The sequence below is a fragment of the Spermophilus citellus genome, assembly GCF_964194105.1.
Source record: "Spermophilus citellus genome assembly, chromosome: 11".
In the NCBI taxonomy this organism is placed as follows: Eukaryota; Metazoa; Chordata; class Mammalia; order Rodentia; family Sciuridae; genus Spermophilus; species Spermophilus citellus.
In genome coordinates, this window is record NC_138192.1 from 77,939,647 (window position 1) to 77,959,227 (window position 19,581).

General features: G+C 43.9%; 1 protein-coding gene and 1 long non-coding RNA gene across 2 annotated transcripts in view; one reads left to right on the forward strand and one right to left on the reverse strand.

Annotated features, from left to right (window-relative positions):
* The window catches only part of WIPF1 (WAS/WASL interacting protein family member 1), a 117,985-nt gene extending 114,028 nt beyond the window's left edge, over positions 1-3,957 (reverse strand). Inside the window, exon 1 of the mRNA XM_081262457.1 lies at positions 3,675-3,957. The gene's annotated coding sequence lies outside the window, so the exon portion shown is untranslated. The remainder of the gene's footprint in view (positions 1-3,674) is intronic.
* Positions 1-19,581, forward strand: part of LOC308631251 — a 930,091-nt gene that overhangs the window by 178,788 nt on the left and 731,722 nt on the right. The gene's annotated exons all lie outside the window — the stretch shown is intronic.

Below are 19,581 nucleotides of genomic sequence, written 5' to 3' on the forward strand. Positions count from 1 at the left end.
ATATCTTGTCTTTGTTTTCTGTCCTTAATTGTCCTGCTAACCTTAGTGGAATAGGTTCTACTGGGTAAGCAGGCACTGCAGGCTGGTGGCCCACAATAATACCATTCTCAGTGAGATCTCTCCTTCTCAGGGTTAAGAGAATACAGCATGTGAGATGACTGATGTGAAACATTCAGTAAACTACAGACAGCTAAGGGATTGTTATTATTATTATTATTATTATTATTATTATTATTACTACATATTAATTTGTTTTTAAAAAAGCAGTTTCTATGTTTAGGCTCTTTTTGCCAACAGTGTCTTCTACATACTGACACTGATAATACTAATGCCAATAATAATAGCCCACAAATACCCCAAAACAGCACTACTGCAGATGGTCTGCTAAGTGACCCACATACAAACTACATCTGACCCTCAAAACAATCCTTTGAGTTAGAGGTTGTTATTCTCATTCTAATGGTAAAGAAACCGTGTGAAAAATAGTACTGGGACAGGAAAAGCATAGCCCATGCTGTAACCATTAGGAAACTCTGCCCTTAGCAGCACCTTGGCAACATCTCAGCAACACCTATGAGCTCTCAAAATAGATCTCAGAAGCCCAAAATAGATTCCTAAATCCCACACTTACAGAATCAAACCTTTATAAGCTTCTGGTCATACTCATGGATAAAAGCCAGCCTACTTCAATGCTAGTTTACATGTGTTAAGCAGATAGTGTTACTTAACTAACTGCAGATACTCTGGAGACTTTGCTGAGTCTAGAGTTTTTATTAATTAAAAGTATATAAGAGACAGAGTTAATTATTCCAACCTGATCATATACCTGCAGGGTGAGGAACAAAGACAAATGTTAGGGCTGGGCAATACGATGAGGTTGAGTGAGGAAGTCTTCCCCTGCCACAGGGAAGGAAAACCTGCAGTGTCCCTCAACTGGAGCAGAACCAGTGAGATACAATGTAAATGTACCTATTTTTAATCTTCCTGTGGCTGACACATAACAAACAATAAATATTTGTTAAATGAACAAACTAATGACAGACTAACTCCCTCCAGCTGGAGGGAAATTTACTTTCCTTAAAACTTTCTGAATTTGATCTGCATCTTTTTTTCACTTTATGCTTTGCATTCCTGCTGTTTGAAACCAGTCTCATCTGTAATTCAAAGGTAAACATTCGGGGACAAACTCCTTTTTCTGAGCGAAGTTTCCCTATAGCTGTGACCTCTAGCAAGGACCTTCAAAGCTCAGTGAGTATTGGTTTGATTCCAACTGTTTCCTGATTCATATTCACATCTGTAGGTCCCAGCAAAGCATAAATGTGCCTACCAAAGCTTCAAGAACCACGGCATAATTGTGGCTTGCTGGGAAACAGCAGCAGAGAGACCTCTGTGTGGAAATCATTACGAATTTAGTAGGACACACTGGAGGACAGGCCTCAGGAAGACCACAGCTCTGGGAGGCAGAATCCCAGATGCTTGGAAATGAAGGGGTTATAGCAACAAATTAAAAAATCGTATTTGTTTAGTTTTGTTCTCCTTGTTCTGTTGTGGAAACCACATGTTGCAAAAATTATAACCATAGTTAGAACACCTTGAAATACCAAAGACAGTGATGCAGACCTAGTACCAAATACCAATCACAAAAGAAGGCCAGGGGTGGCCTGAGTATCTGAGACAGCAAATTTAAAGGGTGTTGGAATACTTCCTTCTCTTCACCACCAACCCCCTTTCAGCTCATTATTGCTCTTGTGTCTTGGTGCTGCCCACTGATAGTGCCTAGGTGGCCCTTTGTGTCAAGCTACTTTTTGCTGTTTCACACCCCATTGTTCCACTTGATCTTTATGCCCTGGGACAAGAGGAAACAAAGGTTATGGGCCCCATTTTTGAATGAGATAAGTGAGGCTCAAGTTGCATGATATGCTTTTATAGGGACCAAAAGGTGGCTAAACATACAGAAGACAATTTATGAACTGAAAAAAAAAAAAAAAAAAAAACAACGAAAGCATGAATCCCTCCAGCTGGAAATACATTTATCTTCTCTAAATGTTCCAAATTTCATCTTACCTTGCTTTCCAGTCTCTTTGCTCTAGATCACACAATCTAAAAGAATATTAGTTGCTTTTCTGGAAGAAAAGTTGTGGTGGGGGCTGGGTAGGTCCCCGGAAGTAAGCCAACATTAACCAGCTGTTTTAGAACACCTGCAAAGCCTAGTCAGCAGGCTTCTATTCAACAGGAAATGGGCTCTCAATGGCACTTGGGGATTTGTAGACTGTAACACCTCCAGGTTGCTGAGAAACTCAACCTTGTGGAGATGACAGGCAGGGAATTACAGAGAGCATGGATACACAAGTGCAGTGTTGTTTAGCATTGTAAAAGGGATTAAGATGCACGGTGCTGATATCCTATGCAGAGTTTTCTCACTTTACAAAGTCTAAAGGTGATTTACAAACTGAAATAGAACATTTCTTGGATTTATTTTATCCCTTATAGAAATAGACATTTTTTGTGGAGGCAAAACCTACCAATGATCCAAAATGAAGCTGCAGTGTCTTTGTGAAATGGCTTTGGAAAAGTGGCATAAAGAGCCGGATCTGAACCTGGCTCTGCAGCTGCACTACACTTCCTGGGGTTTGAAGCTACATATGCCAGGCAGGAGAAATGGGGAACCCGGTGGTGTCCAGCGAAGATCCAGGGGACAGAACTGACTAGCGATTTTCAGAAAAAGGTACTAAGTCCACTCACTCAAAGCTGACAACCTGCAAAGCTTCTGAAGAACTCAGATAAAGCCTGGAGCCTGGAGCTTACCCTAGCGGATAATAGTCCATTGGGAAATAGGCAGAGCCAGAGACTTAACCAGGCATTCCTTATACAGACACACCCTTTATTAATCTCTGAGTTCAAGGTGTAGCCTTCAGTCGAGGATCTGGGTCACCCCTAAATCCGCTGGTTTTCCTTACACTTGCAACTTTTAACAGTTCTTTTTTTAACAAGAAAAGTATGTTAATAGAAAGGGGGGGGGTGCAAGACTGAAGTGAAGCAGTCCGAAGGGAAAAGCGCTGACCAGCACTGGCCGTGCCTCTAGGGACAACACAGCCCACTATTGCGCGCGTCTATACAGATCATCGATCGGCTATTTGGGAGCTTTGAGAGGAAAGCTCCTTTTGTGGGAGGGGCACGCTCCCTTCAACTAGGAAAGCGAGGCGGTGCCAGAGTATGATGTGTCCGGCGGTTTGCCCGAAAGTCCCCCTCCGCTCGATCTGGGGATATAGATGCGCCCCCGGGGCATCGCCGCAAAGCCCCCGCGCAGGAGGCTTCTGCGGGAGCGGGTCGCGAGCCCCTCCGGGCGGCCCCGAGTCCACGGAGCCCAGCAGCGCGCCCAGCGCGGCAGCGCCCGCGTCCGGAGTCACGGCTGTCCGCTGCCCCTTCCTCCCGGGCCATCGACCCGGTGGGCAGGACGCGCGGGCCGCGGGGCCTGGGATCGTGCCCCTCCCGAGGCCCCGCCCGCGCCCACCGCCTGCAGGGGACGCGGCCTCCGCATCCCGAGCTGTCCCGCCCGCGTCACCGGTGCCGAACCCCGCTTCCGAACCCCGCCGTCGAGCCCAGACCCTCGCGGCGTCCCCGCAAGCCCCGGACCCCGGGCCGCGCCCAGAGCGGTGGCAGTGAGCGTCCCTTACCACGCAGCAGCTCCGGGCGGCTCCACGGCCCCGAGGCGCGCCGGGCATTTTTTGGGGGAAACTTCTCCCAGGGTCCGAAGGGCTGAGCCGGCCGGGCAGGAAAAGCGCTCAACGCCGGGAGGCTGCGACCATCCGGGAACTTCGCCGAGATGTAAACCCTCCCCCTAGGCTCCGCGCCCCCCCTCCCCCGGCCCCGCCACATGTGGACGCGCTGCGAGGCCGCCGCCGGCCCTGCGCCCTTCCCTCGGTGCGCCGCGCCCTCCCCGCCTGCTCTGTGCTCCGCGCCCTGCAAGAGTGTGGCGGGAACGGGGTGGTAGGAGGCTGGGGTTCGTGTTTTCCTCCGTCACACTCGCAGAGGGGGATGAGGCGGTGGGGTCCAGGACCGGAGTTTGCAGAAGCGCGGGACCTAGAAGGGGAGTCTAACCTCGGGCCCTTTCCCCCAAAGACTTCCCGAGTCTGTCGGGAGCCCTCCTCCCTCTTCCATCCGGAGGAAAAGCCTTTTCCCATCGCCTACTCTTCCGCTCTCAAAAAAGGGGGTCCGGCTTTGACACACCTTAAAGTCATATGAATTTTTTTAGATGATTTGAAAATGAAGTAGAACCCACAGAGGCCCAAGGTTCGCACTCATCTCCGGAGCTCCCCGCCCCACTGTTGAGGATAACTCGCTGCTTTTCCTATGGAAAGATGCCAATTCTCCCACCGATCGTTTGGGATTCTGGGAGTAGCTTTACTGCTAGTGGGGATGGATTTATCATCAGCCACCCACATCCTTAAGTGCGATAGGAACTGTGGCAAACATCTGGAGAAAGCAGAAGCTCTGCTCCATTGTCGGAGTGGACTCTTACTACATTAGGATATGCTCACCAACTCCACACCCCAAAGGAAACTTGACGCACACTAAGACTACTAGATACTAACATGTATATATTTGAAAAGACATCAAGTTATGGTCAATATAAGAACTTTTGAAACATATTGTTAAAATACGAAGACTGTGTGTCCCTTTTAATAAAAAGATGAGAAGGTGGAAATAGATGCAATTCAGAATTTGATTTTCTGGGCTGAGAAGCCCTTGAGGCTTTCTGTGCCCCTGCACCATTCCCATGTGCACACATAACCCTTCCGGGAATGACATTTATAACTTCAGTCAATTCTCCTCATTGGCAATTTTTGTCCCTAAATGTACTCATTTTTAAAAGATTCATTATATATATTTACCTTTCTGTTGTATATTTGCTTTTCTTTTAAAATCATTCCTGTGAAAATATGCACATGCTCTTCTTTATATAAAACGAAGACAAGTGATTTCATATATAAATATATGACTCTGGACTTGAGAACATTTCAGTAGTGCTTATCTCATTGTAGCAAGAAGTTAAATCCAAGAACAGGCTGGTTTCCTTACTAGCTCTCTAAACCTCAATTTGTCTTTTTTCAGTTAAATCAGGAGATAGTTCCTAGCTCCTAGGATTGTTGAGATCCTACGATTATGTGGGATAATCTCTCTAAACATGAGGTGACTGGTGACACAGGACTAAGGATTCCTATCTGGATATTCCCAAATATCCAGAAGAACTAGTACCTTATAAAGAATCACTTAAATAATTGTTGGAATAAGAACTCTCTTCAGTTTATGTCTCAGGAATCTCAGGTAATTTTATCATTAATCTCTACAAAAGAAAGGTGCTATGAGTTGATTTTCCTCACTAAAACTCATGTGGAAACTTAATCCCCATCATGAGACCCTAATAGGTGGGACATTTAAGAAGTGATTAGGTCAAGAGGGCTTTGCCCTTAAGAATGGATTGGTCCATTTGTGCATGAATGTGCTAATAATGGGGTATCTCAAGATTGGATCTGTTATGAAAACCAGTTGGCTCTCTTGTATGTGCTCTGTATTGCCACGGATATTTTCTACCATGCAGTGACCCAGCAGGAAGACCCTCATTGGACCCTGACCTTGGACCTCTTAGCCTCCAGAACCATGAGCTGAATAAACCTTTATTCTTGAATTTCCCAATCTGTGATTTTTAGTTATAGCAACAGAAAACAGACTAATAGAAGAAGGTAAAATACATGTGTCTTTTCATTTCATCATGGAAGTAAAAAAAAAATTTTTTTCTGAATTGTCTGCTGTTTTAAATCACTCATAAGCCAGTGATCAGTTGCCTAGAATTTCCCAGGGCTCTCTGTCCTCAAACCCCAACATTTCTCTCAATAAGATAAAAACCTGAGGGCTGGGGTTGTGGCTCAGCGGTAGAGCACTCACGTAGTATGTGCAAGGCCTGGGTTCAATTCTCAGAACCATATAAAAATAAGTAAATAAAGGTATTGTGTCCAACTACAACTAAAAAATAAAAATAGATAAATAAATAAAAGAGGGAAACCTGAGCCAGGCACAGTAGCACACACCTGTAATTCCAGCGGCTTCAGAGGCTGAGACAGGAGGATCCCAAGTTCAAAGCCAGCCTTAGCAACAGCAAGGCACTAAGCAACTCAGTGAGACCCTGTCTCTAAATAAAATACACAATAGGGCTAGGGATGTGGCTCAGTGGTTGAGTGCCCCTGAGTTCAATCCCCGATACCATCCCTCCCCCCCCCCCCCCGAAAAAAATGATCGAAACCTCGAGTAGTATCTTACCAGTGTTAATTTTCTAGTTTTAATAAGCAGCCGACAGTTATGTGGAGTTTAACATTTGGGGAAGCTGGGTGAAGTGCATATGGAAACATTTTTACTGTTTTTTTAAGTTAATTATAAGTTTGAAATTATTTTGAACTGATAAGTTAAAAAATTAAAGATGAAAAATATCATATCCTGCAATTCTATAACTGATAACATGTTCCTTTATATGATACCAAATTATAAACTTAGAGATACTGAAGTTAGTAACAGGCCAATGTATTATATAAACCTCTGCAGTATGTACATTTTGATATGAATAAGTTAATAAGAAAAAAAATGGCTTCATCTATACTACTTTAAAATGAAACTAAGTCAGGAATATTAGTAGTTATGATAAAGAAGGAGAAGGGAGAAAGATAGAAGGATATTGAACCTGGCAATGCTAGATAAATTTACCAGAGTACAATATTAATAGACAAATGGTCCCCAACTTACAGTAGTTCAACTGTTAATTTTTCAACTTTATAATTGTGTTAAAAAGATATGCATTCAGTTGAAACTATACTTTGAATTTTGGATTTTGATCTCCTGGGCTAGCAAAATATGGGACAATACTCTCTAATGATGCAACTCCTGGGAACCACCAGGGTAAAGAGGTGATCTCTGCAGTGGACTGGGTTGCTAAGCTGTTCAGTTGGGGAGGTTAGGTGTGTTACATGTATTGTCAGCTTAAGATGTTCTCAGCTTACACTGTGTTTAGTTGGGATGTAGCCTCACTATAAGTCCAGAAGGAACTGTGCATATATTTGCTTCCCATTTCATCACCACATTAACCCCAAAATAACTCACTATGCCTTAGAACTTCCCTTCTTGTAATAATGATTTGTTCATTCTAATTACTAGTTCCTCAGTAAACAGTAGCCTTAACTTGGGGGGAGAAGGTGAACGAAGGAGCCTGTCTGTCTCTCCAGTGAATTCTTACAGTAACTATCTGAAATAGATATTTGTTTCCATTTTAAACCTAAGGAAACTGTGCCTCAGAGAGCTTAGGTAAACTGCCCAAGATCACTCAGCTGTGAACATCCAAATGCAGACTATTGTAACCCTAACTCTCATGCTCTGACACCATGCAATACTGTCTCTAAGCTTTACTTCCCATGTGTGTTCCACCTCTGAGCTTCTGTTGGTATGAATGACTTGAACTGAATAACATCCAGATTCCTTGATGTCAAATAGCAAAAAAAGAAAATATTGTTATTTTCCTTTGTCAAGAATGCTTGGAGCTCGAGCTGATCTGATTACAGGCTCTGTGCTAGCTTGGGTTTTCTCTTCTGAGTTAATGGAAGAAGGAATTGGAATGCTAAGTTGAACAACAGCATCATGATAGGCCAGGGGATGCTGCAAAGAATCATGGTAAGTTGGGGAGGAAGTTCCCTACAGGCTGCTTTACATCTCATGGGTACTCAGAAATATATATAATATGTATGCACAATACATATGCATATATACATGTGTGAAAAAATATATATATGTATGTGTGTGTGTATATATATATGTATATACGTGTGTGTGTATGTATGTATGTATATATATATATATATATATATATATATATATATATATATATCTCCAGAACTAAAAGAACTGAGCTCTTAAGGGATAGATATTTTACTTATTTATACCACTTCTTATCCTCAAAAATAAGAAACTCTTTTTCTAATTTACTTTTAGACAGTAAGAGTTGAATATGGTAAAATTTAAACCTTACTCCAGGATAGCAAGTTTAGTAATATTTTTATTCTTTATCAGTTTCTTTCCTTATGAAAAACATGTTCTCATTCTAAATAATTCAAATATTTCATAATGATAAAATATAGAAAGCGAATGTTGCCTGCAATTCAGAGATAGCTACCATTAGTGGCAGGATATTTTTCTTTCACATTTTTTTTCTACTAATCCGTTTCCCCCCTAGTACTGGGGATTGAACCCAGGGTGCTCTACATAGAGCTACATCCCCAACCCAGCTCTTTTTATTTTTTATTTTCAAAGAGTGTCTTGCTAAGTTGCTGGGGCTGGCTTTGAACTTGTGATCCTTCTGCCTCAGATTCCCAGTAGCAGGGATTACAGCAGTGAACCACTGCACTAGACTCCTTATTAATTTTTAAGAGCAATATATTCTTTTACTATTTGATGTACCATAATTCAACCAGATTCCCTAGTAGTGAACATTTGTATTATTTTCAGTTATTTGCCTTTTTAAAATGCGTAGTAAACACTCATGCTCTTAAGTGCTCATGCATCTATGTACTTCCTAATTAGCATTTTAGTTTATGGAAATTAATATCATAACTTACAGAAAAAATTCCACTGGCTAAGTGATACTGCAAAATAGAAACAGTTTTACATTTGATAGGTACTGCCAAATTGCTTTCCAAAATGTTGGTATCAATTTAAACTTCCAATGACAGTATATAAGAACTTAAACAGCTAATTCTTAAAAACAAATTCTGTTCATAAACTATTACATCAGGAAGCCATACATGTAATGTTTACATGCATTGGATCTCAGGTTGTCTGACTACCAGTCTGTTCTCTGGTTTCCTGTGTGATCTGGAGTAGGTAACTAAGCCTTAGCTCTGTATCACAATAATGATGAGGATGATAATAATGGCAGTCTTTCAAGTATTTATCCCTTACCATATAACAAGCTGCTGTGAAACACAGTGACTTAAGACACACACACTGATTATCTCACAGTTTCTGTGGGTTAGGAATCTGTTGGCTCATGATCTTTCACAAGGCTGTGATCAAGGCACCAACCAGGGCTGCAGACATCTCAAGGCATGACTTGGGGGGAGAAGGTGAACAAAGGAGCCTGTCTGTCTCTCCAGTGAATTCTTACAGTAACTATCTGAAATAGATATTTGTCTCCATTTTAAACCTAAGGAAACTGTGCCTCAGAGAGCTTAGGTAAACTGCCCAAGATCACTCACATGGCCGTTGGCAGGATTTGGGTCTTCAGTGGCTGTTGACTGAAGATGTCAGTTCTTTGCCAAATGGGTATCTTCTTGGGACAGCATAACATAGTAATTGTTTTCTCTCAGAGTAAGTGAGCAAGAGGGGTACCCAAGATGGAAGCCAGTCTTTGTAGCCTAATCTTTAACATGATATCTCACGTCTAGGCTGTGTTCTACTTGTTGAAGACATTACTAAATTCAGCCCACACTAAGATGAGGATGTTATGCAAGGATATGAATTTCAGCAAAGGTCATCTTAAAGTTTGCCTCCTAAGCTTCTCATGAAAGTGTAATGAGGTTAAAGTGAATTTATGCAATGTAAAATAATATATGTGGTGTCATATTTTAGTAAGCACTCAAGTGGTTTGTTGTTACTAGTTATTGTTTTAATCATCATCATCCCATTACTCACATCCATTTTCCTTTGACTCAGTATCACAGTAAAAACAAAAGAATGGAAGTAAAAACAAAGCCATTCTTCAGATGGTGTAGCAGGCAATTTTTACCAGGAAACAGAAAGCTTCCCAAATAAGGTAACATAGGCAAGCTTAAAAATTTAATTATTTACAAAAGTACTTAGGAAGAGGAATGAGGGGTGGTGCCCTGCTCCAGAACCAGACCAGAGTCATTACCACCTCTAGGACTGAAGGGGAGGCAATTAACCGGAACTGGGAGAGGGTAGCTCTAGGAGGGGGTTGCTGGGAGGAGTTGTGATCTTCAGCAGAATAGTGCCAAGCCATAGTGACCCAGCAGGGTGAGGGCTAGAGTAATAAATATCCAGATCTAGACCTCTTCTGCCACTGTCACTCATCACATGAGACCACTCAGGAGCCAGGGGACAAGGAAGCCATGATGCTGTCCATTAAAGTCAGCCTCGCTGACCTGGAGCAGCGTGGAGAATGGTGACTGTGTACTAGAGCGATGAATGGAAAATGTCCAGCAATGGGAAGGGACAGCTAGTCACTGATGGCACATTTCCTGGGGACTGACACCAAGATCCCTTCATATAAAAGAGAAACAAAAAGAGAGTTAATCCTGAGATTCCAGGATAGTAGTCAGGGAGAGGTGGAATCAGGGAACACAATTCCAAAGACAGTCAATCCAATCTTGGCTGAAGGTACTTCTACAGGAGTTTACGTTGGGGCCAGTCAGGAAGGTCCAGGGATTTAAACTCACAGATGGAAGACTGGTCCAGAGGAAATGGCTCAGGAAGCTCATGTGAGCTGTAGGTTGTATTTTAACTGGGAAATGGACGTAATGACATGAAAGGTATTCATTCTGCTGACGTATTCTGATTGTACAGTCGGATGACTCTGACTGATGGTCACATCTTGCTTTGTTGGTCAGGAACTTATGGCAGTACCTGCCAAAGGTATGGGGTTTTCCAAACATCATTTTCCATAATGGTATCCAGGAGCCTCACTGTGGTAAAAAAGAAAAAAAGGAAAGAAAAAAGCTGTGCAGCTGGAAGGTCCTGGGAGAAGTGGAAATACAATAACCAAGAAATGGGTGAACCAAGTAAAATCATGGAGGGCCTCTCCCCTTCTGGCCTCTACATTTACATGGAGTCCTTGTGAAATCTCATTTTTTTTGAATAGTTGTTCCCATCCTTTAAGCCTATAGAAGTGGAAGACACTTCAGGATTAATTCTCTTGCTGTTCTTCTTTTATATGAAGGGATGTTGGAGCCAGTCCCCAGGAAATGTGCCATCAGGGAAGGCTAAATTTGTTTAAATTATTTCTTTACTATGGCAGCTGATATTTGTTTTATAAATGCCTTTGGAAGGTGCTATTAAAATACGAGTGATCCGGAGACAACCCCTTAAAAGGTGATGAGGGCACTTGCTAAAATCACAAGTGTATTTTGTAGAATTGGGGATAAAAGAGACATCAAAGAAAGATTATCATGTAACACTGACTTAGATGAACTCATCCTCAGGAAGGCCCATGCATAAATATTAACAGATCTCTCATTGTGGACATTTAGAAGGCAAATAAATAAATAAATCCCATAAATGAAGAAACACTGGAGAAATCCTTTTTAAAAAATTACATATTTCAATATAAATGTTTGCACAGGACTAAAATTCTTAAAAAGCAAATACATTAGCTGGATATGGTGGCATTCACCTGTAATCCCACCAACTTGGGAGCTGAACGCTGGAGGATCACCAGTTTAAGGCGAGGCTCAAAAACTTAGTGAGACCCTGTCTCAAAATAAAATTAGAATGTCTGGGGATGCAGGTCAGTGGTAGAGCATCCCTGGTTTCAATTCCCAGTACTCGAGGATGGTGCCCGGCTGGGAAGGAAACACATTAAAGATGCTGGTTTGTTTTTGTTGTAGTTAGCTCTCAACAGTTCAAGGAAAGACTTTCCCTTGTCCTGCTTCTTCCTCCTGTTAATTTCCTTTTCTCATTTTTAACAGCTTGTCACTTGTTCCACCAGCTCCGGGAACTCACTAACTGTTCTGTGTTGTCATTGAGATGCTCTGAGGCTGTCGTCTGTGGAGAAACAGGAGAAGCTCAGGAAAACAAAGTTTAGTCTACACACAGTTCCTAGATGCAGGAGGGAGTATCCCTGCAGGGCCAGAGCTAATGAAGGAGAAACACAGGAGCTCCTGTCTCAAAGGCTGTGATTCTGTCCTCTCCCAAAGGAACAGGAACAGAGGTTTTTTTAAACAGGTGATTCAGAGAAAAATGAGATTAGGGAGGAGGGATCAGGAAAGAGAAGATCAGGGAAAAGAGGATCAGGGAAAAGGTTAGGGAAAAGAGGATCAGGAAGGAGAAGTTCAGGGAGAGGAAGGTTGAGAAAAAGAAAAAAAAATGTAAGTCTCAAAGCCACAAGGGATATATGTCAAAGCATCAAGGGAAGCCCTGTTACATTTACCCATTGTCAATTTCTAGCTTCCATTTCTATGGAAAGTGGGCAATGACATCTCCAAGCTACTTCCTGCTGAAAAGGGGTGAAGTTGAGGGCAATAACCCAAAGTCCTTGTTCTCTATTAGGTGGGGCATGGACAGTTAAGGGCATTCAGCATCAGAGCAGTCCAAAGATCCACAGTGGCAGATGGCAGGTAACTGGACAAGGCATACATAGGGCAGGAATCATGCTAAGACAACAATAAAGACAGCAAACCATTACTTTTTTGTAAACAAGTAGCACAAAAACAATTAGCCAGTCTCACAGGTAAGAAAGTGGGGAGTGCTAGACGGTTCAGATCCTCTTGCCAGAAAGGAAATATAGACTGGCTTAGATGACTAAGAGACAAGCTCTTAGTAAGTGGGGTAAGGGATGGTGGAAAAATGGAGAAGCCCAGCAAACTTTAAAATAGCAGATTTTATCAGCAAGGTCACTTTTGGCAGCACAGTGGATATGGGCAATCCCCAACTTTGAGTTAAGGATCACCAGGGCTGGATGGAGGAGAATGGATTCAGTGGAGTTGTTGAGGAAGGAAGCAGTCCCCACCCCCTTAACCTTACAGAATGGAGCTGGGAAATGAAGTGGCCCCTTCCCAGCTGTGGAGAGCACCCCACCACTATGGAGAAAGCCCCCAGTGTAGCCTCTCTCAGGTCCCTGAAATCTTGGTTCCTCTGACTTGGTGATAGAGCAGTGGTTCCACATGTCTTTTGGCAACAGAAAACTTCCTTCATACAATATTCTGCAGAGCACCAAGGTATGTACAGCAGACACACAGATTGTAGATCTGCCCTTGGAGGGACAGTGAGGGCTAAAGGGCAGGAGCTCAGATGGTTTTCCAGAACCACTACCTAGAAAAGCAAGTTCAAGACCCTTGATAAGGCATTTGGAGCCTTCCTCATAGCACCCCCATCTTGTCCTTGGCCACCTCCTGCTTGACAGCTTATGTTTTATGTTTTGTTTCGGTATCAGGAACACTTAACCACTGAGCCATAGTCCCAACCCTTTTGATTTTTTATTTAGAAACAGGGACTTGCTGAGTTGCTTAGGGCCTTGCTAAATTGCTGAGGCTGACTCTGGACCTGCAATCCTCCTGCCTCAGTCTCCTGGGCCACTGGGATTACAGGCATGCACCACCACGCCCAGCTATTTTACACCTTGTAACCCAAAGCATAGAATGTCTTCTGTGCACATGCAGCTATCTTCTCATCCTCTGTGCTCAGTTTGTCCCTTCTGCTTGGGATACCTTTCTCCACTGGCTGCCTCTGACCCATTCTTCAGAATTCACCTATGAATTATCTTTCAGGAGCCCTCAGGGCTCCCCTAGTGCCTTAACATACCACTTCTTAGAAGTATCTCCCCCCTGCTGATATCCTCTATCTCCTGCCCTCACTAAGCTATAAACACCCCAAGGGCAAGAATCTCTGTGACCTCTGAGTCCTTGTTCCCTTTCACAATACCTGGCGTAATTTATGCTAGTGTTTTGTTTTTTTTTAAAGAGAGAGACAGAGAGAGAGAGAAAGAGAGAGAGAGAGAGAGAGAGAGAGAGAGAGAGAGAATTTTAATATTTATTTTTTAGTTATCGGCGGTCACAGCATTTTTTTGTTTGTATGTGGTGCTGAGGATCGAACCCGGGCCGCATGCACGCCAGGCGAGCGCGCTACCACTTGAGCCACATCCCCAGCCCTATGCTAGTGTTTAGGCATTATCAATCACCTGTTTATTCACAAAAGCAAGTCTGGGAAAATGGAGAGAGGAGTGCACAAGAAAGAAGGGAGGAGCACAATACCCGAGAAGAGTCAGAAGAGAGAGCATGAAGAAGCTAGAAAGAAAGAACATGGGCTGGAGCTGTAGCTCAGTGGCAGAGCGCTTGCCTTGCATGTGTGAGGCACTGGGTTTGATCCTTAGCACATTTAAAAAATAAACAAATAAAATAAAGGCATGCTGTCCAACTACAAATTTTTTTTTCTTTAAAGAACTGGCTTTGTGGATTTTGGTAGAGTCTCTAAAAGTTCAAGTCAGGCCTCAGACTGGATGCATCTGACGCCACTGTGGCGTGCCTGGGGAGGTGCACTCTGAGCTGCAACAGAGGAGCCTTCCAGTGCTGCAGGCCTCCAGGGATTCTAACCACCATAATGGACTTTGAAAAGGGACACAGTTGAGCTAGGAAAGTCAGTTCAAATCCCTGGGGATGATGGTGGGTTGGTTAAGAACTCCCTTGTCTCTGTCTGAAGGACCAGGTTAGGAAGAAATCTTTTGCTGGAATCATTTGCCCATGGTTAGGGAGCAGGGGTGGGACATGTTTTTGCATGATGAACACCAGATGGACTCTAGGCCTTGCTTTACCCTGTTGAACTCTCTCTCTCTACCATGATACCCACATAGAAAATGAGGTGGCCAAGCCCCCACTTCCTGCTTCACAGGCATGTGGCAAAAGCAACCAGTGCTGTCACTTGCTGGCTTTATAACATTGAATTAGTTCTTTAAACTCTCGGAGCCTCAGTTTCCTCATGTGTAAAATGAGGGCGATAATTGTATTCTACCTCATTAATCAACAAAATGTCAATTTATTTAATCTACGATTATCCATGTGATGCTGTTAATACAGAGCCTGATTTATAGTTGGTACTCAATAAACATTGGCTAAAATTATTGCTGCTAAGACCCTGAGCCATTTGGGAAAGCTTGATTGAGGACAAAAGGCAGTGGAACTACCAAGAGGCAATACAGTACAAAGCCTGCTACTCCAGAGGTGACTTTAACCAGCCGCATCAGCATCATGTAGGACCTTGTTAGAAAAGCAGTCCTCAGCTCTAACCAGGGCCCATGGAGCCTCAACAAGATTCCCCAAGTGATCATACATACATTTAAGTTCAAAAAGCACTGACATTATATCGTGGTAACTACAGTTAATAACAATATGTTGTAGACAGTAGTTGAAAGTTGCTAACATATAGATACTGAGCATTCTCAACACACACACACACACACACACATACACACAAATACATGTGGTAATGTTAAATAGCTGGAACGAGCCATTTCACAACGTATACATCATGTTACACATCATAAATATTCACAGTCATTTTACTGTAAATGTTTTAACAACTGCTGACAAATAAGTACCGACAAATCTAAAATTTATTAATTGTAACTTTGGGCAAGTTAGTTATTATGCTGAATTATTTTGCCACCTGTAAGGCCTTACCCAGAGAGCCATGGGTCACAGTGATTAAATGACTTAATAATGCAAGGTGCTGCCTGACATGGTGGCACACGCCTGTAATCACAGTGACTCCAGAGGCTGAGACAGGAGGATCTCAAGTTCAAACCAAGCCTCAGCAACTTAGTGAGACACTATCTCAAAATGAGAAATGAAAAGGACTAGGGGATGTGGCTCAGAGGTTAAGCGCCCCTGGGTTCAATTCCAGCACCAGGAAGAAAAAAAAAATCAAAGATGGAAAGTGCTCTTCAGTTTGGGCTGCCTATGCTCTCCAACCCCATTCTTGGGAGATCAAGGTCCCTCCCAGAACCTTGAGGCCTGGGCATGGCTCAACACTTAGAGCATGGTGTGGTGTTGTAACCAGGACAGTTGCCTCACTGTTCCAAGTCTCAGTTTCCCTCCGGTTCAAATTGGAATGCTACCCGGCTCTAGGGATTGCTAAAGCACTGAGAGGTGCAACAGCCATGGGCCATGCTGAGCTGGGGCTCCAAAGCCCACTTCAGGACTGGGGATATAGCTCAGTTGGTAGAATGCTTGCCTCACATGCACAAGGCCCTGGGTTCAATCTCCAGCACCACACACACACATACAAAAGGCTCACTTCAGCTTTATCAGTGGGTGGATGTTGATTAGCAGCCAGGCTGTGAGCTTGACTGTGTTCCTGTGCGGAATGGGCTTCATACCTCTTACTGTTTGACCATCAGGCACAGGAATTCCTTGGGGCTAGACCTTGGATACTAGAGAGGATGGGGCCCAAACCCTTATTGGCAAAGGAAGAAGAGACAGGAGGCTGGCTCTGGGAGGCACTTGGATTCCTCACCAGACCTGAAGCCCCATGAGGTCAGGGCCTCTAACTAGCCACAAGTTTATGTTGAGTTTAGCATTTTGTCTGGCACAGGATTGCTGCATATTTTAGGTGGACTGTGTGAAGAAATAGAGGTTGGAAGACTGTGGCTATTAACCTGATTCCCAAAGGGAAACCCCCTCCCCAGCCTGTGTTCACTGGGTTCTCCTTCTCCCCCCACCCCTCATCCTGCTCCCTAGAGTGCTGGAAATGGAATTCAGGGCCCCACATGTACTAAGCAAGAGCTCCACCACTGGCCTGCAACCCTGGTCCTTCCCTGGGCTTTATACCTGCTAAACTGTTGGTAGGATTGAAGGAAAGACAACCATGTTACTCGTATCTTACTGGTGCTACTAACACCTATTCTCATGGCTCCTCCCGGTGAGCCTAGTGTTACCACAGGAAGCCCATGTAAAGCATGAAAAAAAAAAGTCTCCCCAAATCCAAGTCTCACCAGAATCCAACCAGTTTCTCTCCATGAAGCTAACAGAGAACCTCCCCTCTATATAACTGAATTGGTGTGCATGGGGAGGGGGGCCTCATTGCTTGGAAAGAATCTTGTGCATTGAAAGTAGTTTTGATTCCAAATTCAGAAGGGACCATTACTAGTCAAGGGGGATGAACCACTGTAGAAGTTGGGTATCAGCTCTGCTGCCTCCCTCCTCAGGAGGACAGTGGCTTCAGCAAGAAGGGCCCGGAGTCCGGTAGACCTGGGTCTGAACACTGGTACTTTCTTGCTTCCTGTATAACTTTAGCCTAACTGTTTATTTCTCCTGAACACTGATTTCCTTATTTACAACATGAGGATAATAGAAACTTCCTTGTGTAGGGTTGTCATGGGAATTGAAATGGAGCATGCTTCAGAGGTATCCAAGTGGGACACTTGAAAGAGTGAACAAAGGTGCTATGAGAAATGCCACCAGGGCCACAGGTGTGACCACTGCTGGCCCTGCAGGCTGGTCCCCTAAAGAAAGGGCCTGTGCTGTGCACTCAGTGACTAGTGGTATCATTTTGATTGTGACATCTGCTTAAGACTGTGATTTAGCAAATAAAGACAGTTTGAAATATCACATGCAACATACTTATACTAAAAAATCATTCACTGTTTATCTGAAATTCAAATTTATCTGGACATACTGTACACTGGCAACGGTCTTTCAGAGCATTGATCCCAAGAAGCTAGGTTACAAAGGTAAAATTCTGTTACAACTAATATAACCAAAGGGATTGTCTTCAAGAAACAAAGTGTTGCTTTATCTTTTTTTCTCCCCAGTAGTCATTTATTTTTCAAACTGGAATTGGGAGAAGGACAGGAAGAAGGACCTCATGAGGTGAGTATTATGGTTTAGATGTGGTGTTCCCCCAAGGTTGGAGGAGAAATGATTGGGTCACAGCCTTAACCTAATCAGTGAATTCATCCCTGGTGGGATTAACTGAGTGGTAACTGGAGGCAAGTAGATTGTGGCTGGAGGAAGTGTCTCATTGGGGGGTAGCTCTGGGTGTATTTGTATCTGGAGAGTGGGGTCTTCCCTCCACCATACTTTTCTGCCCATGATGTTCTGCCTCACCTCGAGCCCCGAGGAATGGAGCCAGCCTTCGATGGACTAAGACCTCTAAAAACCGTGAGCCCTCAAATAAACTTTTCCTCCTCTACAGTTGTTCTGGTCACATCAGCGAAAAAGCTGATTGAAACCGTGAGGAAAAATGAGGGGAAGGCCTGCCCCTGGGGACTAAGAGATCTGCTGAGAATGAAGACACCCTTGGACACTGCAGGGCTGGAGGTTTATCTGAGGTTAAGGACACTGACACCTTTGGGGACGATGGCCTGGGAAGCTGGGAGGCAGCCAGTGAGTTACATGTTTAGTGCCCAGAAAGTGGGAGAGTTATGGGTCACTGATATTAAGGGACAGGTGCTGTCTCTCTTAAGCCTGACGTTTGCAATGAGTTATTCACCTGCCAGGTTCAGGGGCTTGCTGGGCAGAAGACCTAGCAGAAGAGAAAGGCTAGCAGGCCTTGTTTCCCATCTGCTCCTTTTCACAGTTCAAAGGTGCTTAAGTGCTTCTCTCTCCTTGTTGAGAGATGATGGTAGGAGGAGGGAGACCGAAGCCTGGCCACCTACACTCAGGTCCCAAGAATGTTGCAAGTGTGTGCAGGAAGGAGTAGTGAGTGAGGAGGCCCCATGAGATGGCTCCAAGGGTCAGAGGGCACTGCTGGGGGGAGAGGGACTTGGTGGAGCTCCTTCTCTTTGGGAAGAAGTGGCATATTTAAGGCAATTTAAGGTGTGAAGTGAGGGATGCAAGCAATTTGGGGTCCTGTGGTTCTCTTCAGTGGGTCTATCCCCCTTATTACCCACAGATAATCTAGGGCCCTTCAGCTCCTAAAAATACCGCTCCCATGCCCAGTATCTTTTCCCTCTGGAAGCCCTGGAGTGGGAGGGAGGGGATTCAACCTTATCATCTCCCTGAAATCAGATGATCAGGTAGAACCAGCAATTTGAAAGCCTTCAAAAAACCCAGGCAGGAGACAACCTCAAACTCTTGTTCACCTGTGCTCAAGACAGGAGAAGCAGTAGGTAGAATGGAGTCCCTGGGTCTCTCCCTCCTCTTCCTCTCTCAAAAACAGGCAAGGCCATGGCCCACATACTCCCCTGCTGCCTACCTGCCAAACCACACAACTGGATCCAGAAACTGGAGGAAGAAAGTTGAAGGATGGACTCAAGGGCACAGCCTGACTCTGCCTTCCGCCCATCCTTTCCTTCTGTGGGATGAAATAATTTATTTTGATTTGATAATTCTCTCACTCAGGTTTGGGCACCAGCTGGTTTCCACCTTAACCCTTGTCCCTGGAGATCTAATTTCTTTTCCTTTTTTTTTTTTAACATTTATTCTTTAGTTGTGGGTGGACACAATACCTTTATTTAGTTTTTATGTGGTGCTGAGGATTGAGCCCAGTGCCTCACGCATGCTAGGTGAATGCTTTTCCTCTGAGCCATAACCGCAGCCCCAAGAGATCTAATTTCTTGATCATTCTCACATCCTACAAGGCCACAAAGAGATGACCTGTTCTGAGGCATTCTCAATGCTTTGGACAGTCGATTCTTTGTTGTGGATCTGTCCTGTGCATTGTAGGACACTTCACAACATCTCTGGTCTCTACCCACTAGATGTTAATAGCACCCCACTCCACCATGTTGTAGCAACCAAATTATCCCAAGTGGAATTTCTCTGGTCTAGGTCATAAAAAGAATTTGGAGCTCATTGATGACTCCAGGAGGCTCCAACA